The 22582-nt window shown below is 36.2% G+C and overlaps 1 protein-coding gene across 7 annotated transcripts in view; it reads right to left on the bottom strand.

Annotated features, from left to right (window-relative positions):
* LOC131684641 (uncharacterized) overlaps nt 1-21512 on the bottom strand; it is a 579369-nt gene extending 557857 nt beyond the window's left edge. For all 7 annotated transcript variants that reach the window (XM_058967666.1, XM_058967671.1, XM_058967670.1 and 4 more), the window contains exon 1: nt 20124-21512. The gene's annotated coding sequence lies outside the window, so the exon portion shown is untranslated. The remainder of the gene's footprint in view (nt 1-20123) is intronic.
* Nucleotides 21513-22582: the final 1070 nt, after the last annotated feature.

The raw sequence follows: 22582 nt of genomic DNA, 5'->3' as shown, positions 1-22582 counted from the left end.
TACAGCATAGAGTTGCAACGTTATTCAAAATAGGGGGTTTCGGGTAAACCCTCATTTTCCGTATATTTCGAGGAACTAAAATATCTCAATTCAAATACTTATAATGTTTCCTTTAACCCTTTATAAGGCAGTGGCAACTATATTGCCATCTTTTCGTTTCGTTCAAAACGCAGTAATATGAAGTGAGAAGTGTTCCAATCTTATGAAATCTGCTTGTTAGGAGTCTGGCAACTCTTCTTATTACTTTTTATTGAGATACAGTGAAAAGTGTCAGATTGGTAAAGAGTGATTTGAAAAAAATACGGTGATTTCCTTTTGGACAATAAAATTAGCTCGATTTTGAATACTCTAAACCCTGTAAGTTGGTGATGCAAATTTGTAAAAACAACCTTTTTTGAATCGCAAATTTTGTTTATGAGTGGTAAAAATTGCAAAGAAAAAAAAATTATGAATCATTTTTCAACTTATCCTCAGAATCCAGGGGTTATTTACTGTTAATCAGGTAAAAAAAAGTAACCCACCTTAATTTCTTTTTGAATTTTCTGATCCAGCTCGATATGTCTTTATATTTGCACCAATCTCGTTGGAAAACCATCAAACATTACAAAGACTGGCGATTTCTAACGGGCGGTAGCAGTATATTTTCAAAAGAGTTTTTATTACGAAATAAATGTAAATATATTCTAAACTAAGTGAGAGAACCGTGTTTCTATTAATATAACATTCATTAATAGCCCCAAACTCTGGGCCTTACAAATGGTTAAAATAGGTATAAACTAAGTTTCCGGATGCTATTTCAAAAGTTATAGCATTTAATTGATTTTTTCTTCATGTTTACCCATAACGTCAATGTCAAAAATTTCATGCCAGGTAGGCGGGGGTCTAAAATTGTTCAAATTATGTAAAATTTGGCATCTGATCTTACCTTAACAATTGTCACAATATGAAAGGTGGGGGGGGGGCATTGAGAGTCAACACAAAATTTACAATGCCCTAATCTGCATGTTGTCTAAAAGATGAAAAACTTCATAAAATGTGTTCTAAGTTACTTAGATTTATAGTTTCAGCTCACTGATACCCAATCAAGCCCACATTGACCACTTTGGAATTATATATTAAATATTAAATTTAAATTCCATTGGAATAGGAGTTCTGGTTCCTGTGTTACGGGTTGAAGTATGGTTGTATGGTCACATGAGAAATTCCCATACCATCCGGTATAATCAGATTTAGATATAAAATGATGCAAAATTAAGCGAAATGAATTCGACATTGCTTTAATTATAGTTTCTTTAACCACATTGAGATCCGTTGAGGATTTCGGAAAATCCTAGGAAATTGCCAAGTCCCGAAATTAGATTCACACCTGTTCCTCATTTATTGCTGACTCGATTCTCACAATCATAGTCTTAAATGAAGGAAATAGTGGTCTTACTGTTAAAGGGGGGTTATAGAAATCTTGGCCTTGAATGAATAAATACTTATCGTCCCCTTCATACACCCACCCCCGTACGACCAAATAAGGTAGCAAGCAGACAACATTGAACTAATGCTAATTAAGGTAATTAAGTAAGATAAGTTTTGTTCCAAGTGTTTCAGCGTCGTAGTTCATCAAGTTCGTGGCTGACGAGCCATTCATCATAACCAGCTATGGAATCATAGTTTGGAGAAATGAGGAATGAGGACACAATCGCAACACTAAATGGATAAAAACAGGTTTTTAGCTTTAGAATTGAAGATTGTCCACGAAGTTATTGCACTGTATAGTGGCCAAGAATTAGTTCGATGCCTAGATCAAAAAAAAATCAGTTTGTGATATGTAATATTTAGAAACAATTTTCAATCTATTTGAATCTCCCAGATTTCCTCAAGTATCTATTTTTTTAGCTGCTGCTTCGTAATGGTTCAGTATTTTTTTGATTTACTGATGTTCCGGGCACTTTAGCTTATTGCAGTCTTTGGATACAAAACGATTTTACATAACGACACGATGTTAAATCTGACCAATACACGGTAGAATCACAGTCTTATCTAAAAAGAAGTAATCGACGTTTTTGTAGGTACTGTTTAGGGTAACTTAACTGGTTCATAATCCCGGTTGTAACATAATTCTAACTTCGTTGACCTTGCAGATTGCTTGCCAGACCAAAAAATCCTGGCCAATTCAAATTATTGTTTATTTGCATTTGCTATATTAGCGGGGAGGGGGTAAGGGTTTCAACGTGAAAAACAAACACTTTTTTGAGATTTTTTATAACTTTGCGTGAAGAGAATTGCTCAAAACTTTTGTACTTTATAGTTTATCATTACAATAACATTCAGCAATTTTTCTATGCAAAAATATCGACAAACGACTCGGTGACGAAAATTTTTGTAGAACGTGTCTGGAAAAAAAACATAGTTTGCGGTGTTACCTGCCATCAAAAACTACTTAATCGATTTCCTTCAAACTTTCTATACGCATTCTATGTAAAAAAATAACTAACCCCTACGTTAAGTTTTGAGCCGTTCACTACATCCAGTCGTTTCGAAATTCGCGATGGGATAATTTCGGATTTTTACGATGCATGAGCTGAATTTTCTTACGTTTGCTTGGCTAAATTTGGCTATGTTCAAATTTTTAGAAATAGATTTGGAGAACTTAATCGAATTATACTATGTTCACACTACAGAGTTAAAACACGTTATAATAATTAGCATCAAGGAAAATGTCATCAAGATAGCCTTAAAACTCGTTTTAACTCGTAGTGTGAACGTAGTATTACACAAAAAAATGAAAATTAAGAACATTCATTTTTCGTTGTACGTTCATGAAGTTGTTCCAACGATTAAGGACAATTTCTTATTGAATCGACTTCTTCCAAACGGCTCAAATTTTCGTACTTTCTATTGTCGTTACATATATCTGCCCACTAAAACTTACAGTTATAAACTCGGCTCAAGGCTCAAGAACATAAAATGCACAATTCATTCATCCATAACTCAGAACCACTTCCCCGACCTGATTCAACCATATTCTCACGTTTATTATTTATTTATAAGATTGTTCGCTCCAAAAAACCGATCTGTTTTCTTCGCCATGCATGAATAATAGCTTCAGCGCTACCGTCCAAAATATGAAAAAGAGCAAAACATAATATCCATTATTTGATGCCATAACCTACTAAATATTCCATAGTTTCGCCTCTTCCGAGTGTCTGTATGGCAAAAATTTACCATTCAACCACTCACCCGGAAAACCCATCGAGCAAATCAAGAGAAAACGCAAAATTTCGAAATACTGCAGCAAGAAATCACGCAGTAAAACTGTTCGGTAACCTCAATAGTGCGATGGATTCCCGCCTTGGCATCGAAGGGTGAACCAGCAACAGCAAAATGGAAACATTTTGGCAGACTTTGGTAAACAAACTTCAAACCCCTGTCGAGGAACCGACCACGCTCGAAAATCTTCATGGAGCTCGTTTGCGCAAAGGTATCAATTCGATTGCTTGTGGGAAATCGTTCGCAAAAAAAATCTGCGTCTCCATCCATGACTAGCATCATCCATAGTGCCGCACTGAGATGAATTATGAGATCCATTATTGCTCGGAGCTGATATCGTCTTTCCCGACGCGTCGGTGGGGACCAAGGCAAGGAAGGCAAAGTGCTGGGCAGAGAGTAGGTATGCAATATCCGACTGATTCTGTATGGATTGGTTGGTCGGGTAATTGTTGAATCGCGCTTGTCAATTTCGGTGATAGGTTTTAAAAATAGAATCTACTGTTCCTTGGCTAGCCATAACCTGGTAGTTCGGCTCCGAGAAGATACACCGGGAAGTGGATTTACAACTGGTTAATAATTCCCTCTGAGTGTTTCGCTCGTTTCGATGGGAAATGAATCATTCAAAGTGTCCGAATTGAGATAGGTGGTCTAGCTGGATTAATTAATTGTATTTCCGAAATGCTTTGCTGTATCTATAGAGATTGTTGAAAATGTTTTATAACTGAGTGGCTGGAAATATTGAATTGGTTCAGCACCGAAATTAAATGATGAAGATAAAAACTAAGTATATTAAGGAGACTATACATATGAATTTATGTGGGTGTTTAGAGTAGAAGTGTGTCCCGACTTTTCTTATGAGTCTACAGTTATTTAATATCCACAAGTGTACTCTCTCTTTAGTTCGTAAATTTTAATTAAAAATCAAACATTCAGATGAAATAATAGCTAAGTATACTGTACCACATTAATAAAACGTAGTTTAAATATTGTTTTCACACTTGTATAATATATATATATATATATATATATATATATATATATATATATATATATATATATATATATATATATATATATATATATATATATATATATATATATATATATATATATATATATATATATATATATATATATATATATATATATATATATATATATATATATATATATATATATATATATATATATATATATATATATATATATAAACTAATTCCTTTTGATATTATGGACAATTTTGCCATTTAAACGTATTTTTTTACATAACATACTGTAAATTTCGTAATTTATTTGATAGCCAAGCAAGTCAATAATTTTATTACTTTTAAAGCTTTGATCAATTTTATGACTATATGATTTGATCCACTAAGAAATTGATGATGCGAAAAAATACTTTAAAGTATTTATAAATGTGATACACCGTGTGTAACTCCTTAAATAGATTGCGAGTCGTCAGAAAGATAATCAAATCATTATGTATAATCTACAATTGTTTCACGAATCAAATCAAGTTGAATGATTTATCATACCTAGCAGTTCTGTTCCGAATTTAGAAAATACGCATAATCAAAAAGGGCCGAGTTGGTTTCAGTTCTTGTACGACGAAAGAAATAAATATTATAGAAATACAACATTTACATACGTACTCAGACGACCTTCATTCCATCATAAACTTTCGTCTTTTCCACACCTCTTCCGAATAATAGCATCGACAGCATTCGAACTCTTATTCGGCGACCGAACTGACGACTATTGCTGAATTATTCAAATCGTTTTCTCCAATCCCGCCTATTGGTTTTCCGTATCCGATTCATAAAACTTACACAACAGCACCGGGGAAGGAAACTCTGGACCGATAACATCGGAAGGTAAACTTTTATTATAGTTCATTCCTTTCACCGCCCACCTGCTATAGGTACTGCGAAGGAAACCGTCCACCGATCCCACCAGCATGGCGAACTGTGTGTCCGTGGGGATCGCTGGTCATCCGGGAGCTTATAATCACGAACCAATCGATCGATTTAAATTTCTTTCGTTCCAGGATGGCAGCGGCGGAGTCGGCCACGGCGCCCAGCGAAGTCCGCTGTGCCTGCATACAGATACGGTGTCGGTAGGTATACTGCTCTATATGTGTAGGAAGGTCATCGCCGGATCGTTCTTTGGTGTCATGCGATGTGCTATCCATTCCAACCCACCCACAGTGTCCGTTGACAACAGCATTCTGGGACACGCACGTCACCAGCCGTAATCCTATTACTATAGTATGCCGGTGATCGATTTGTCGATAAATTGTTGGGATAGCAAATGTGGGAAAGAGCGGAGCCCTGCATATGTTTGGTGCTCGTAGGAAGGAAATGGTGTAATGGCGTGTGAAATTAAAATAAATACCCTACAATCGCTGTGGGTCGAGATTTCAGGTGGTGTCAGGTTTGTCATGCAAATTTTTCGGTGTACTGTAAATTGAATTATGTTCTGGCACGGGATGCGTCATAGCAAACTTGTCACCATTTCTGTCCGGTTGCATTCATTCATTTCTAACGTTAGCGGTTAAGGTGTCATTACGATGTATAACTCATAACCAGTAGGAGACATTTTCTTGTGCGTTATTCGTTTTTTGATCCAACGAGTAGTTTTAGTAACTTCAGGCAGAACAAGCACAAAATATATAATTTATTTTATTAATAAGAAAGATTCATCATATTTTTTTATTCTTTATGTTTATGCAATTGCAAAACGATTCTGAAAGATGTTTTCTCAAAACGTCAGAGTAGATAATAATGGGTCAACACAATTCTAACGAAATATACCAGATATGCGACTTAGAAAACAAAATTTCGTATTTGAGCGGTTTATATGTAGAGAGTGGGAAATAATTGAACAAATCGCACAATCTTTTTAAAAAATAGCTATAAACCAGTAATGAAACACCTTAAAGAAATGAAATGTAATGTTTCTATATTTATTTCTAGTGGATCTATTGATTTTTTGCTTATCCCTTTGCGACGCGATATTTTTTTCATTGTTAATATTTAGGTTTTCGGGGTTACTGATTCTGATTCTGACTCAAAATGTCGGATCGAATATGGCGACTGTGCTTGGCCAAATTTCATGTTTTTATATTGACCTAAAACGTCTTACAAGGAGGTTTTCGGGGTCGCTGATTCTGAATATGACGTCGAAAATGTAAAATTCAAAATGGCGGATTCAATATGGCGACTGTGCGACCCGAAAACTCCCGTGAATCGAGTTTGACACTGACCCCAACAAACATTTCCTGGTTTTTTAAACGTTTTAACAGTTGCTTTATTCAGCTCTAGCTGCACATTGGAGGTATACGTGTAATCATACATCGTTTATTCCACCCTTAAACATCCGGGATTTGGAGAATTTATTCAGCTTGTCTGATTAAGACACATTAAAGAACAATTCTTCAGCATGTATACAGCCTGAAGAAAACCACAGTTCAGGTTTAGCAATAAACCTTTTCGTTACCGCTATTCAGCTGAGAAGATTATCATAGAAAAATTATTAAATAAAGACATATTTCAAATTACACACGCCATCAATCTTTTTGGAAGCCATAGGGGCCATGCATAAATGACGTAGCATTTTAGGGGGTAGGGAGGGTATACCTAATTTGTGACGAAGTGTGACATGGGGGAGGGTAGGGTCAGGAGTTGTGCGACGTAGCATCAAGTTTAAATTTTGTAAGAGTAGAGAAAACAATTTAATGTTCCTCCATTCCCAACAGAAATAAATTTAAATTCACACAAGTGAAAAGTAAGCGTTTTTTAATGTGGTTAATTTTACGATTCCCGGAATTACAAGCTCGCAAAAAACAACGAAACATTTTGTATGCGGAATTAACTTACTACATTAGTTAGCTTATGTTACTAACTGGTAGACTTAGTTTGGTAGCTAAATTAAATTTTCTCTTCGGATTCAACCAAACAAAATTTAGTAATTTCGATGAACGAATGCTTCATAGAATCAGGATTTTCAACCGAGAGAACTTCTTTTCATGCCCCATGACATATAAAATTCAAAACAAAACTGTAAACACTATATTTGTGGTGAAATGGGCTTATTTTGTACGCAATTTGCTGTTATAATGAAAATGCTGATAAAAGCCGTCAAACATGTTGTAAGGACATGTATTTAAAAGAATTGAAAACATATGTAATTTTTTTCATCCCCCAGCAGCGTTGCGCAAGGAGGGGGGGGGGGGGTGTAGGAAAATGCTGCGTTATTTACAAGGGGGAGGTTTGAGTTTTGTGACCAAATGCTACGAGGGGGGAGGGAGGGTTCGAAAATCGTCGAAAAAAAGCTACGTCATTTGTGTACGGCCCCATATACTTTTATTAGTGTTACGTTACAATTAGAGAAAAATTGCATTACCTTGTTGGATATCATATCACGTACCCAGATCCGAACCAGCAACCTGGGGACCATTCATAAATTACGTAACGCAAAAATTGCCCAAAATTGACCCCCCCTTCCCCCTATGTTACAAATTGTCACAAATTTTTCCATCCCCCCTTCCCTGTTACGTAACAAATTCCAAGAAAAAAATTTTTTTTCTTCGATGAAAACATGTTACGTAACGATCTAGTTAACACCCCCTCCCCACTATGTCACAACTTGTCACAACTTGTCGTACCCCCTCCCCCCTAAAAGCGTTACGTAACGTGTTTGCACCAATCTTGCATACATCGAATGCTTAAGATTTCACCGATGTACCGAAAAGTCTAGGCTGCTGAATAGAGTCTGTACAAAGACTACACTTTCCTTTTATAGATTTGAGTTAACCTAGTTGGCTTGGGTTCGAATCCCAACCTACGATAATTTTTTTATGCGATATTTTTTAGAACTTTCGGAAATTTCAAATTAGACAATTTACTAATTTCAAAAACTAATGATTGTAGACGTTTTTGTGTCCAAGATGATGACTTACGGATGTCACAAAACTTTTAGACAAGTAAAAATGAGTGTCAAATGAAAGTGGTGGTAACTGAATGATGGAAGCCATTTATAATTCTAAGGTGGCAATCTCCTCGATTTATTTACCAAATGGTCCATGGTAACAATTCTGTCAAAAATTTACAGCATCGTTCGAACAAAAATTTTCTCTTATGTTCAGTAAGTAAACAGACAATTTTTAATAAAAAGGCAAATTTATATAAACAAGGGAGCGTATGATTTGGCAAGCTTTTACATTGAAAAACTGTAAATCGTTGGTTTCACATGCTAAAAGATAGAAAACAACAAAATAAATTTGCTATTGCAAAATCCGCGCAAATGAAAACCGCGTAAATTTCAAAATCCGCGTAAATGAAAACCGCGTAAATTTCAAAAACCGCGTAAATGAAAACCGCGTAAACCTCAAAATCAGCGTAAAAAATACCGCGCAAAAAAAACGCGTGAAAAATAACTGTTTTCTCGCTAGAAAGATTTACGAGTACAGTTGTCGCCAATGTAATAATCATATGTTATTCCAGGGATTTTATAGTCCACAGATAGGCACTTACTTCGAAGTAGGAATGGGCGATGTCGAAACGAATTTTGTCAAAATCGATGTTGTTAACTTGAAAAAAATGATCTGATAAAATCGATTTTTGTTTCAAAATTGTCATTGAAAAAGATACGATTTTCTTACAATCGATCTTTTTGTCTCGAAAAATCGAGAATTTTCCGAGATATCAGTATAAAACATTACTTGTTACTCGACTGTGCGGAGATTTGTCTGGGTTCAACTAAGTGTGTATGTATATGCAAGTCCTTGGTATGAATTATTTTTTAGGTTTACTAATGCATCGAATCAACTTGATAGCTTCTTTTTGTTAGCAGAGCTTTTTTTCAGGACGAAATTGAAATTGCAAATTAATTGCATGAAATTTAAAAAAAACACTGTATAAATGTTACAAGAGCAAACCGTTGAAGCAACAAATAGAATAAGAAATAGGTTCTAAGTGAGAAGTATTTCACTTAAAAGTAAAAAAAAATAATGTACGTGTATTGGGACTCGAACCCAAGTCAGTAAACATTTGTCATGGTTCGCTAATCGTGTCAATTTTTGGAGTAGGTACAATTACCTTCGTTAAACACATTTTTCAGCTAAAAGTCAAAGGTGGTATAAGGGCAAATGTATAGGTAGAAACAACCTTTTGAAGACATGTAGTGCAGCCTAATGATTAAAGGCAATAATGTTGGTAACAGCTTCATCATTCAACTCGTAATTCAGTCTAGTTTAGATGGTTGAATAAAAGCATTAATATTGCCGTTACTACATTTGGTAGTAGTATAGTTCAGCCTAGTTTGAACTGGCGAATACTGGAGTTTAAATAGGCTGAATAAACTGTTAATGTTTAAATAGTTCAGCGAAAGTATTATTCAGTTTAAATAGCTTTTAATCTGCTTTTTATCAGTAAGTAGTCTTATAGTTCAGCTCCTAATGTTTGTTGGGACCAAATTTGCCAATTTCGTAAAAAATGTTTGCAATTTTGTAGGCACCATTTTGAATTTTCGAATTCTGACATCAGAATCGTAATCAACGACCCCAAAAACTCGTAAATCGAATTTTATGCTCCTTGTAACAAAATTCGCAAATTTCTTAAAAATTGCTGCCATTATGTAGCCGCCATTTCGAAATTTTGAAATTGTTATCAGAATCGTAATCAGCGACCTCAGAAACCACATAATCTATTAGTATGTTAGTTTAGAAGCTATCCCTGGCTCTCAGAATCTTTTATAGACCAACATAATTACCCTAGAACGTTGCACTGGGGTACAAATATACCCCACGCCTTCTTTGAAGCCGTGCGAAGACGAGAATTCGACATTTATCGTCTTCGGACCCTAACCATAATTCAATTTAGAGTTCGCAGTAATAGTAGGAAAAGGTGGTATAGCTAATTTGCTTATAGCCTCCGTGAAAGCAGCTGTCAAAGTTGGCGTGGGGTACATTTGTACTCCAGTGAACGGTTACAGTAACCGCTGTAACAGTAACGTTGCGTGTTACCAATGTATTACTGGTCGGAAATATTTTTTTCATTTCAATTTCTACCCATTTCGTGGTATTTTCCAAAACCCGATTTTTGAACTTTTACTCTTCCAAATAATTGCACTTTTTCAAAAATATCGGATTTCCATTTCATATCGTTTCTAGACTATTCTTTCAACTTTTAGAATCATTTGATTTTTTCAAATAGGTTGAAAGTTCGCAAAGTTATAGCAATTTTTGTGACAAAAGTCAAAACAGCGTTTTTTTCGCTTATAAAAAGGAAGAAAATGATATACCATACATTTCTTTTGTTCGCATTTTTACCTGCAAAAATTGCGATCAAAGCGTGGCGTGCATTTGTACCTCAGTGCAACGTTCTAGGGTGGAAAACGCACCTCAGTGCAACGTTCTAGGGTTAATAAACTCCATTTTGGCATATTTTGATATTTTTTTCAAAAAAGCTGACCTGCGAAAAATTCTGCAAAAAATCTATTACTTAGTTCAATGCTTGAGATATTAGCACAAATTTTTTTAGATCTCTAGGACTTCTAGTTCAGACACAGCCTTATTTATTATAAAAAAACGATTTTCGAGTTTCATAACTAACTAATAAGTAATTGACAAATTCACATAATTATTTGTATTAGTTGTACTCCTTACATCTCTAAGAGTTTATTAATAGAAAGAATTCATATTTAGATGTCAACGCTAACTAGAAATCCAATAAAAACACAGGAGAAGTAGGTGGGACGAATATGCCCCACTGCATCGCAGTGGGTTAAGTGAAAATAAACGTGAACGCTAAGCTGAACTCTAGCACACAAATGAGCACTTAGTCAGTAAATTTTATTTAAGACTATTCGAATTTATACTCGGTCGAAAACCGCTCCTAAATCGTTGTTACCTAAATAACTTTGTATTAAGCGCATATTTCTCGTTCCACGACGTGGAATAAAAAGTATTTGAGCTTGAAGATCACCATAAATTACGTAACATTTTCAGGAGGGGAGGGGGTACGATAAAATGTGACATGTTATGACATGTGGGGGAGGTGAAGTTACGTCACCTGTTTTTATGGAAGGAAAAATATTATTTTTACACAATTTATTACATATTAAGGGAGGGGGATAAAAAATTTATCAATTTTGGGTAGTTTTGGCATTACATACCTTTTTGTGCGAAAAATGTCAGGAAAGTTTGAATTTACGTAAAGGCATAAAGCAATAGTTTCATTACTTCAAACTTATAGTATTTTGGTTTTTGTTTACCATTTCTTGTTAACGACATTTTGAGTCAATTTGTCAACTGTTGTCATGGCATTTAACTAGCAAGGGACTGGAAGGTGAACTATATTATTCAATATTAAGAGCCATAGTAGTCAAGGGGGAGCAAGGAGTTGAAGGAAGAAAGTTTGGAAAAGCGTGGAAAGGGTCATATGAGCAAGCTTAGAGTTTACCGGCGACTTAACCCTTTGTCTGCTACCACAGGAGTTAGGATCTTTTGGCATTAGTAATGCGAGAGATGGCTCTTGATATTGAAAAATATACTTCAACTTCCAGTCCCTTGCTAATTAAATGGCGTAACACCAGTATTTTGGTAGTATATTTTTCAGTGAAATAAACAAGCATAAGTTAATTAAAATATATTGATAATTGGCGGAGCAACGGCTTTTTCCCAGAAATCCTTTTTTTTTATTTAAAAGATTTACGGTGATCACGGTTGAAGACCAATAGATCAACTAAACTCCCAAAACTCATAAGATTCCATTAGTATATGAGTATTCTCAAAGCCCCCCTTATCATATTGTGACAAATGTCAAAGTAAGCCCAGATGCCAAATTTCAAATCATTTGGACAATTCTAGATTTATGAAAATTGAATGAACAATAATAGAGGTATATGCACGAGAAAATGATAAAATTTAACATAAATGACAAAAGGCCCTATAACCCCAACTTATCGTATTCGGACAAAGGTCAAAAAGGTTTCGTTTGATTTCTGAGATTTTTTTACATAAGAAAAACTGCAAAATATGTATGGTTTGCACGACGAAGCAGAAGAATCAAAAAAAAGAACAGGAGATATTCGGACCAAAATGATCCAGCACCTCATATTCCCGTATTTTTATAGAAACAGGAATATCTCCATTCAAATACTTATTTCCTTTCGAAAGAGAAATAAAGTGTAATTTTCTGATTGCTACTTCAAAAGTTATAGCATTTAATATATTTTTCCTCCATATTTTCCCATAGCACCAATTTCAAAAATTTTAAGCGAAGTGGGCGGGAGTCTAGGATTGTCCAAATGATGTGAAATTTGGCATCTGAGCTTACTTTGATATTCGTCACAAGTTGAAAGGGGGGGGGGGGGGGGAGGGGGCTTTGAGCATTCAAAAAAAAATTTATGCCCTGATGAGTATTCCTCGTACTTTAACGAATAGTTGAACAATAAGTATTTTTTTCCTGCGTTCGGAAACGTTTTTTCCTAAAAAAATCGCTGTCTCTAAAAATTGCATTAGAAAATTTTCATCCACAATACAAAAATTTATGCACAAAAAAGGAACCGTCGAGGTACGAGAATTAATTACGATCAGCTGCACTGAGCAGGGTCATAAAACGAGCGAAAAATCTTTTGCTGTGAGGATTTTTGGGCCATCTTAATTTGAATCTTTTATATCGAAATTGCAACGTAAATAATTTTAAAGTTTTTAAGAAGTAACTGAAATGTTATTACCGATCAGGGTTTTGTGTTCGCTTCATTGGATTTTTTTTCTTCGAAAAATAGGTTGGGATAAGCGTGTCGTATAGGTTGGGACTCCATTCACTTACGCATGCGTACAAGATTGCGTACAAGTTTTACATGTAAAAACTGTGAGTCAGATTAGCTTTGTCAAATGAAATTAAATAAGTCTTTCAGTCACTTATTCTTATTCTAAAATACCAATTAAAATTCAAATATGTGTCTTATATAAAATTGCAAGTAAACATCTTTCATTCGCAGACAAGAAGCCACATAATATATCTACAAAATGGCGTACTACAATCTAAAAAATATTGTCATGGAAACAAGTTATCAGCTTCTAAACAAACCCGTCCCAACCTAGACTACATTCCTCTACAACTAGCACAAAAATTATGTGAATTTGTTAATTACTAATTAGTTATAAACAATTAAAACTCGAAAATCTCGTTTTTTAACAATAAGTTCGGCTGTGTCTAGAGATCTAAAAAAAATTTTTGTATCTCAAACATTGAACTAAATAATAGATTTTTGCAGAATTTTTCGTAGGTCAGTTTTTTCGAAAAAAAAATATCAAAATATGCAAAAATGGAGTTTGGTCTTTGAAAGATTCTAAGAGATAGGGATAACTCTCGACTATCATAAAAAATCGATTATGTAGTTTTTGAGGTCGCTGATTAGGATTCTGATAACAGAATTTGAATACACACTGGCAGCCATTTTTACGAAATTTGTAACAATGAGCATAAAACTCAATTTACGAAAGTTTTTGGGATCGCTGATTACGATTCTGATGTCAGAATTCGAACATTCAAAATGGCGCCTACAAAATGGCAATTTTGCCTTATAATGTTGCCATATTGGATCCACTATCACGAAATTTACACTTATAACGTTATAACCATCGTGATTAGCGACCCCCAAAAACCCCCTAGAAGACGGTATAGATCAATATAATAAAACATGAAATTTAGCCAAGCACAGTCGCCATATTGGATCCGCCATTTTGAATTTTACATTTTCGAAGTCGGACTATAATTCATGATTTCGGGAGCTTGGTCACGATTTTCGTAAACTGTTCACTTTTTTCGTAAATTTTGCTTTTTCGTGTATTGTTGAATACTAGTCACACCGTTCATGGGTTCATTTAAAATATCCAATGTAACACGATTACATGATGACACTAACACTAAATACAGGTTCCTGATTTTAAATTACATAGAAACTGGTTGCTTCGGATCATCTCTCGTATTTTGATCGGTGTACCCAGATTGCACTTGAATGACTGAAACTACACTACAAGATTCATCGATATGCAAAATTCAATGCAAAAATTGTCAGTGACAGCTCTTTCAACATTAGAAAAGATAGTTATTGTTTTGAAGTGCGATGTGAATTATATGTGGAAATTATCCAAGTATTCACCATTCTCTACATAAAAACCTTGACAGGTAATGAGATTTCAAAATTTGACATTTTGAAACTTTCCAATTTCTTAATCGAGAACAAGAAGTATAGTTCGTTAGCAAGGTGAACTCCCCCCTCCCCTTCCATTTGCCAATGAGCTGGAACCGAATACTGAGTAAACGACTTCCGATGCGCTACGAAGCAGAATAGGCCCTTTTGAATTTAGTTTCAGTCACTCAATTAAAAAATACATCAATAGCTCCCATCGATCAATAAATTAAATCAGTCTTCCAAAGTTCACAATGCTTGCCAAATATATGTAAAGATTTGCTACTTTTGCAACAAGTTACCTAAAAATATCGGATCGAATCAATATGCTAGTTTCATTGTTATCATTTTTATGAAATCACTGTTTTCCCAGTTTTCTATTCAAAGCTTCATTGAAGTGGTAGGTTCGTATTTTCAATATATTAGAGTTAAATTTCCCATCCGAGGCACCTAAATTAGGTGAAAGACGAATTTCGCGCTAAATCGTATTCAGAGTTGGCAGCACCCTCTCAGATTTTAATGAAACTTTCTGTACATGAAGACTTTGTCCCAAAAAACCACTTTGAAAAGGGTCAAACTTTTTTAACCAATTTTTTTCAAATGGCTATAATCTAAAAATGACAAATCCTACAAAAAAATGTGGTAGGAGCAATTTTCACAAAATTAGTCAAGTTTTTGAATAAACATATTGAAACAATTCTTCATCGACTCCTACACTGAAAAAAATCGATTTTCAAAATTTAAAGTCGATTTACAAAAAAAAACAATCCACGATTTGAATGAAATTTTATTCCAAGATACGTTCCCTTCCTACCGTCAAAAATTATAGTTGGGTATTTTCAAGAAAAAAAAGTTATTTGAAAAAAAACTTTTCCTTGTCCAAACTGATTTTTTTCAGTACATTTTTTGGTTTACCAATTAAAGTCATAATAGTCTCAGAATACAATTTCTCAACTGCTAGTTTCCTGATACATGCAAAAAGCATCAGTAACGAATTTGGTTTATATTCATAATAAACTTGAATTAGGGCAAAGATAGGCCATTTAACATTATCGATATATGCGAGATTTAACTAAATACCACTTGGCCTGTACGAAGAAGTACCTTGCCTAGAAGGTAGAGATTGATGGTGTATTCTCCAACAGGGGCGAAGTATGGGGTTCACTCCTTCAAGAACCCTTTGCTTCGGCCAGTGAAAATTCTGGTTTGCAAGCAATTGCGTTCAGAAAAAATCAAGGAGTATATGAAAACAACTTATTTTCCATCAGCCTCATTTCGAACCTTTCGCCGAATCTGCTCTTCCAAACTTTAATCTTTTGGACGGGGCTAGTCTACCTATTCATCGTTTTGTTCCGTGAGGCATGTACTGCTGTCGTTGCAAACAATTGGGCCTATAACGATATTTTGTAGAAACAAGGCACGCTGTGGAAAATCCGGAGATAATCATGAAAAGTTTCCCTACTGCTGAAAGACTCCGCATGATCTCTCGACGTATCCCGCATATAAATTATGTGGTGACAAAAAGAAATATTCCTTTAAGGAACGCTCCGATAAGAAATGCAAAAGAGCGCCACCGACAACGACTGATTTCCACGTCACCTTGTACACTAAAGAGCGAGAGTTTGACCATCCCATTGTGGAATCATGTTCTAATGTGCCTATAAATTTCCGAAAGAGGAAAATCAGTTTTCTCTCCTAAGCTTCCTCGTAAAAGCCTGAGAATGTCCCTTGAAGGGTGGTATTCTAGAACCGAAGTAAGTGGTTCCTGGTCTCGGTAATCTTAGAAATTATCAAGAATTTCCACATGGGATATCAAAAACTTAAAAACGCGATTATTGACATCGGTTCGTTGACGGATTAACGGGCGGATCGTCAGAGAAACAATGTTTCGTCTGGTGGCTTGGGGCTACGTTGTATATTCGATTCATTTTGCGATTGGAATACACGGAACGTTCGTCATATGATGACGGCTATGTATCACTTTTATGCCATATATTAAAACAGTAGTATTGAGTGCAACCATAAAAGAGGCTGTGCTGCCAACATTCTCTCCACAAAACTGATGGTTTTATATTTACTTCTCAACTACCATGCCCACAACGTTACAGTTGCAGGAGGCTCTCCGTTTGATGGAGCATGGAAAGCATTCTTTGTATTTTCTGGAGAAAACATGGGGGTTTTTGGGTACTTTATCTGAAAAATCATAGCAGATTACCTTAGTTTGAGTTCTTTCGCAGTACTCCATTCCGGGTAATGAGAAGGCGGACAGTAGGATTAAAATGATAATGAGAAGATGGACATTTAGGAATTAGAAGGTGATATTTATGAAAGATAGTGTAGCTTCAAAGAGTTTTTAAATATTTCTTCTCAGAGGACGCTCGAAAATTGGCAAATTTCGTAGAGCGATGGAAGTTCAGGAATCCCAAAGGTATGAAAAAAACTGAGGGTCATGACTTCATTTGGATGATATCTCGAATCATGTACAATCATTGTACGTAGGATGCTCATTTCTGGCGTATTGAGGTCGTGGAGAGCGGTCTCTGCGCTTGTGGTGGCGGATATCGCGATATTAAACATGTTGTCTGGTCGTGCACTAAGTATTCTAGTACCAGATCTCCTTTAAACAAATCCCTTCGGCCTTTTTCCAGTCCAGTCAGAGATGCTATATCAAATTCGTTACTGATTACTTTTTGCATGTATCAGGCAACTATCAATTGGGTGATCTGAGAGGGTGCTGCCAACATTTGTTGGCGCGAAATTCGTAATCAAATCGGAAGATCAAATTTTTGGTAGTATTTCGTCGCTGTTGCTATCTTATGACAAACGCCATTTTGGGGTAAACTAAGTTAGATATGGCACATTACTTGCTTAAAAACCTCTACAAAGAGGCGTTTACAGAATTTTGATATTCTGCTTGGTTACTGAGATATGGCGAGAAACGTGCTGAGAAATTTTAATTTTTTGCTTCAAATGACTGTGTCTGGGAATTGGCTCAAGTTATTTTGATGTATAAGATGTTTTTCTGTGTAAAACTATTTGGAAAACACTATGGCACACAATTTTGAAAACAAAAATTCGCGCATTATGGGAAAAATGCAGTTTAAGTTTTGAACTGAAAATACAGCACATTTGGCAACACTGTAACCAAAAATAACTTTTTTTCTAGATTCCTTATTTCCTTCAAAATGCATCTAACAAATTGTTTATAGACCAAATTATGGCGCTCTCCATAAGGTAGCACAACAGCGACGATTGCAATATTGGTTCCGCGAAAAAAAATTCCCATAATGTTGCCATTTTAAATTTCTTATTTAAAAAAATTACTACGGGTAGACCCGTGCGTCGAAAATTCTCAAGGGGAGGTTTTTGATCTTCTACGTTTCCTATAAAAGAAAGGTATAGAAACCCTCAATCTTTGAAGAAATTTTCCGAGACCTAGAGGGCTGAGTCTTGTGTACCAATCGACTCAGCTCAACACATTGGGCGAATGTCTGTTATCAAGAAGGAATGGAATTGGCTCGTGTTATTGTCTGATTGGTTTGTAGTAACCTACTGACTAAACTTAAACCTCTTGTATCTCGCCATCCTTATTCATCCAGGGCCATCGTTAGGTACTACTTCTGTAGGTATTGTATTGCACTCATGCTCGTTTTATTTTGTGTTAATCATACACGTTTTTTCCATTGCTGCTTTTTCTTGCTTGCTGTCCAACCTTCTCGATATATCTGACCGCCTCAGATCTGCTGCAATTATTGTCTCCTGTTGAGACACGAACCGATTTGGAGATGTCGACCATAATGGTTTACATCTCTGTACAACCACCTACGCAGGGTCTATCATCCTTCTTGGTGCTACTCGTTACTATTTATCTGCTAGCTGGTGCTGAGAATTTCTCGGCGGCAGTATTTCTACCGATACTGATGCGAGTCACTCCGACGGAGAGATCATCGGCAGTGAAATTTCTGTAGACAACAATATCCCGATTTTCTCCGACTTCGCATTTTTCCTCCTTAGCTCCAGTTACCCCCCGGCTGACCGACCTTTGGCTACATCCATAAATGACGTAACATTTTTGAGCGATTTTTAACGCCCCCTCCCCCATCGTAGTATTTCGTCATAAACTTACCCCTGGTAATTACGTAGTTTGACGGTAACCCTCCCCTCCCCTTGACCCCGTAGAACATTTTTAAAAAAATGAAAAACGATCTTAGTTAGATGAAACGGGTAAGATTGTCGTGACTCAACTCTTATTCCCCTTTAAAAAAGCTACTTAGCATGACATGACCCCCTACCTCCTGTCGCCACACATCATCACAAAATACAAAACTCCTCCCTCCCCCATATAATGCTACGTCATTTATGGATCAACCCTTTGGTGTGTAGCGGAACTACTCGCAACTATTGCTAATATCGAAGCGTGAACCGATCCAGAGATGCCGCCAACTTGACTTACATCGTTTTCCAGCTACATTCGCGAAGTTTCCTTCTTGGTTTTTTTCAACGAATTGTTTCGAGAGTGACTGAACTCAAAGGACATTTTATGTGTCAAAAATGTGTCTTCCCGGAACAGAAAGGTAATAAAATTTTAAAAAGTATTTCAAAACCTCCAAACTCCCCTTGCGCACGGGCCTGCCACGGGCGACCCAATTGACCGATTATGACGAGCTAACCACAAATGGTCGGTGGACATTGTACTGATTTCGAGAAAAACGAGTTTAAAGTTTAAATTGCAGCATCCTTTACCTTTAATGAGATGATATGATTGAAACATATTTTAAATCTGCTAAAAGTCGAATACAGCTGAAAAAATTCATCCAGTGCTATCATTATCCCATTTTTGCAGATTTTGGTCCGGTCTGACTTAACACCAGCCAAGTCAGGTTTTCCGGTTGAAGGAGCTCTGCAGTTTAAGTGAATGACTTCATGGTAAAAGCCTCCATAAACAAATAAAATTCCGCAGTATATCGGAATTGATATCTCATCAAAGATGGATGAAGTAGACTGCCCATTAAACATAACACTTCTATTCGCATTTTTGTCGAAAATAAGTTATCCAGAGAATCGTATTATGATTATGCCTTAGCACGCTGAAGCACAATTAGAACTACCTTGAGAAAAATACCAAAACCATGTGTAAAGCTCAATAAAAACGCTAATCTTGAACATCGTTTTTTCGATTTGCTGTTTTTCGTTATAGGACTTAAATGCATTTATTGACTCTCAGAAAAAAAGTTTTCTGGATGGGTATTGTGTGGGTTTTGAACTTACCCTTTTATTTTTACTAGCACAACATTCACTTACATTCACACCGTAAACCACAGGAAATCCCTAATAATAAATCAACACACATGATTTCGCAAAAAACGATTTGGCGTAAAGTAGCCCCCCTTTGTGGGAAACTCTATGCTAATTTCAATTCTTTATATCCCAACCTTAATTTTCCAAAAGAACCTGAATTAATGACCTTATTTTAGGAGCCTTATTAGTTACCCTGAATGATTCAAGACTCCATTTTGTTCCTACACTAGCACCAACGGAATACTGGAATCTTCTTGAGAATTTATCTTAACAATGTAATTCAAACAAAAAACTAAAGAAGAACCTTTCCGCCACTAGCACAGTATTATTAGAAACCACTCAACAGTGGTGACCTTCGACAATCCTACCTGATTTTCTGCAACGAACAACTGCTCCAACGATAAGATAATCAGAAAAAGTCCTTTCGCTCCTTCCACCTTTCCGAGGTCTTCCTTTTCAGCACGCACTAAACAATCGATGTCTATTCACAAACACTGTCCGTTCCACCGAGATTCACCTCGTTTGTCGTTATTTCACTCAAGCACCTGTTTTCTTTCCCACTTGAAGTGTTTTTTTCTCAATCCAATTAATCGTTATGCGGGCCGCTTCTTGTCATTCGTTCACTGGAACCCACTTTTTGGAACAACTGATTCTCCGAACAATGAATTGACAAACAATTATTGTTATAGATTTGATTTTCTGCATCGATTATGTAATTATTGAGGCAGTTCTAGAATCGAAGTAGGAATAATTCGAATGACTACAAGGTTGATTTTTAGCACTATTACTAAGATATTTGTTAATCTTACTTCTATTATACTTTACAACAATGCACTTTGAATACTTATATGTTTTCAATCACACTTATCACTAGTTATGAGCGCAACTAAATTTTTCTGCACGTGGTACACTAATTAACACTAATTTGATTTGAATATATTGATAATTTGCTCAACTTCTGCACTGAATCTCTTTATCGAAGATTCAATACCGCAATTTTCAAATTATTCAGAGAATAACGTCGTTGCGTTGTTCACGGATAGTTTAGCACCTTAAGTCAACCACCACATTTTTCGCGATATCCGGCAACGTTTTCTCGTCAAAACGTCGTAAGCTTGATCGATTTTCTCAACAAACACCATGCGCCTCCAGCGCACATGTATATGCAGCTATAATCCACAGAATCACGTTCTAGCCATTCACTATCCATAAATAGGGGAAGTCCAGTCTGCCGTAGACCTTCATTGCGTCGTACGATCTGCGGAGAATTACACTGCTCGCATTCAGGAACAACCGATCAATGGTCTCACACTAATTGCACAGACGGAATGATTCCAAACTGGTGGTTGTACTTTGCAACGCACCCACACACTAAACACTGCCCAAAGCAATTTAAAATTCTTCTGCGAGATGCTTCCAAGATCACGCACGTGCCGACTACGCCACCCATTTCGCCACCTACCGTAGGAGGCTTATCTCACCGAGCGGGCCCTCATCGACGTCACACATATCTAAGTGTCCTGCTACGACCAACCATACCCAGGGACGTTACTTTCTTAATCCTTCTCAACTAAATTTCGCTGCTACACAACACTTGAACTAAGCAGTAAATCCTGTCTACTAGATTACTGGAAAACATATGCACGTACCCGTCCGTAAGAAGAAGCACAACAGGAGCAAGATGTTTATCAGAACCCAGTTTGTGATTAGAATCTACCGGATGACGAGCGAACGTGAGTTTGCTGCACGACGGTAACGAATTTGGCACTGAACTGAGCGAATCAGGTGGACTAATTCGAGCAGCAACCACCCGCCGACCGTGTAGAAGTTCAGCAGGGCCGAAAGGCGCAAACTCACCACCTCCTAGCAGGGATGCAAACCGGGTACAGCTGATTGGTGCTATTCAAATTTTGGCCCACCGCGCGAACCGCACATTCGAGTAGTGATAGGAAAACACGTGGTGCGCAGAAACCGACGGAGTTGATCACATCTGGCGAAGTCTGCTAGAAAGATGCTGCGAGGTGGCGTACGTTCCAGCAGCTGCCAAATCACCATTAATTAACCGTTGTACCGTGTAGTGCTCGAGTATACTGATAAGCGAATTATTAGCTATTGCTGAAACAATTAATTTGTTTATTTTTCATTTCGACTAGTCACATTTTTCTTATTTTCTATTAACGATACTTTATTAGGTAGTATGTATGTGAAACAATGTGAAATAAACAGATCTGACAACTATAAGTGGCAGTGTCATTAGGAACAGGCTTAGTAGGCGATTCGTAAAAAAAATACAAAAATACAAAATACAAAAAGATCAGCCCCTGAGATTTTAAGCCTGTTTCTAATTACTCTGCCACTTTTAGGTATCTTCTACAATAAAATTAAGTTCTCTACTCTAATAGCCGTAAGCACAAAGCCGTACTAACTGTTTTTAAACCGGACTAACTTTTAAACCGGCCTGAAATATTTGGTAAGCTTTAATCAAACGATGCTGTCATTTATATGGCTGCGTTCTGATCTGCGTTACACGTCAATGTTAAAAAAACAACAAATTCAAGTTAAAGAAAATGAGTAAATTCATTCCGATATTTTCTTGCAGTAAAATAGCTTTTCTTCGTCAAATATCTCGTTCCATAGGGTTTGAGAACAATTTTGTCAACTTGTTGCCGATATGTTTCTGAACATAGAACTTTAACGTGTTGGATAGTTGAAAGCTGGCCGATGATGTGCAGTACTTTGTAGTGACATAATATGCACAAAAGAAAATAAATTGTATGCATGTTTTTATTCAGTTTGAATAGGCGCTCGTCGAGTTAGAGGTGGCTAA

This window comes from Topomyia yanbarensis, chromosome 2, assembly GCF_030247195.1.
Source record: "Topomyia yanbarensis strain Yona2022 chromosome 2, ASM3024719v1, whole genome shotgun sequence".
In the NCBI taxonomy this organism is placed as follows: domain Eukaryota; kingdom Metazoa; phylum Arthropoda; class Insecta; order Diptera; family Culicidae; genus Topomyia; species Topomyia yanbarensis.
Note: the sequence above shows the minus strand (reverse complement) of the source record. Positions and strands in the feature narration are given on the sequence as shown.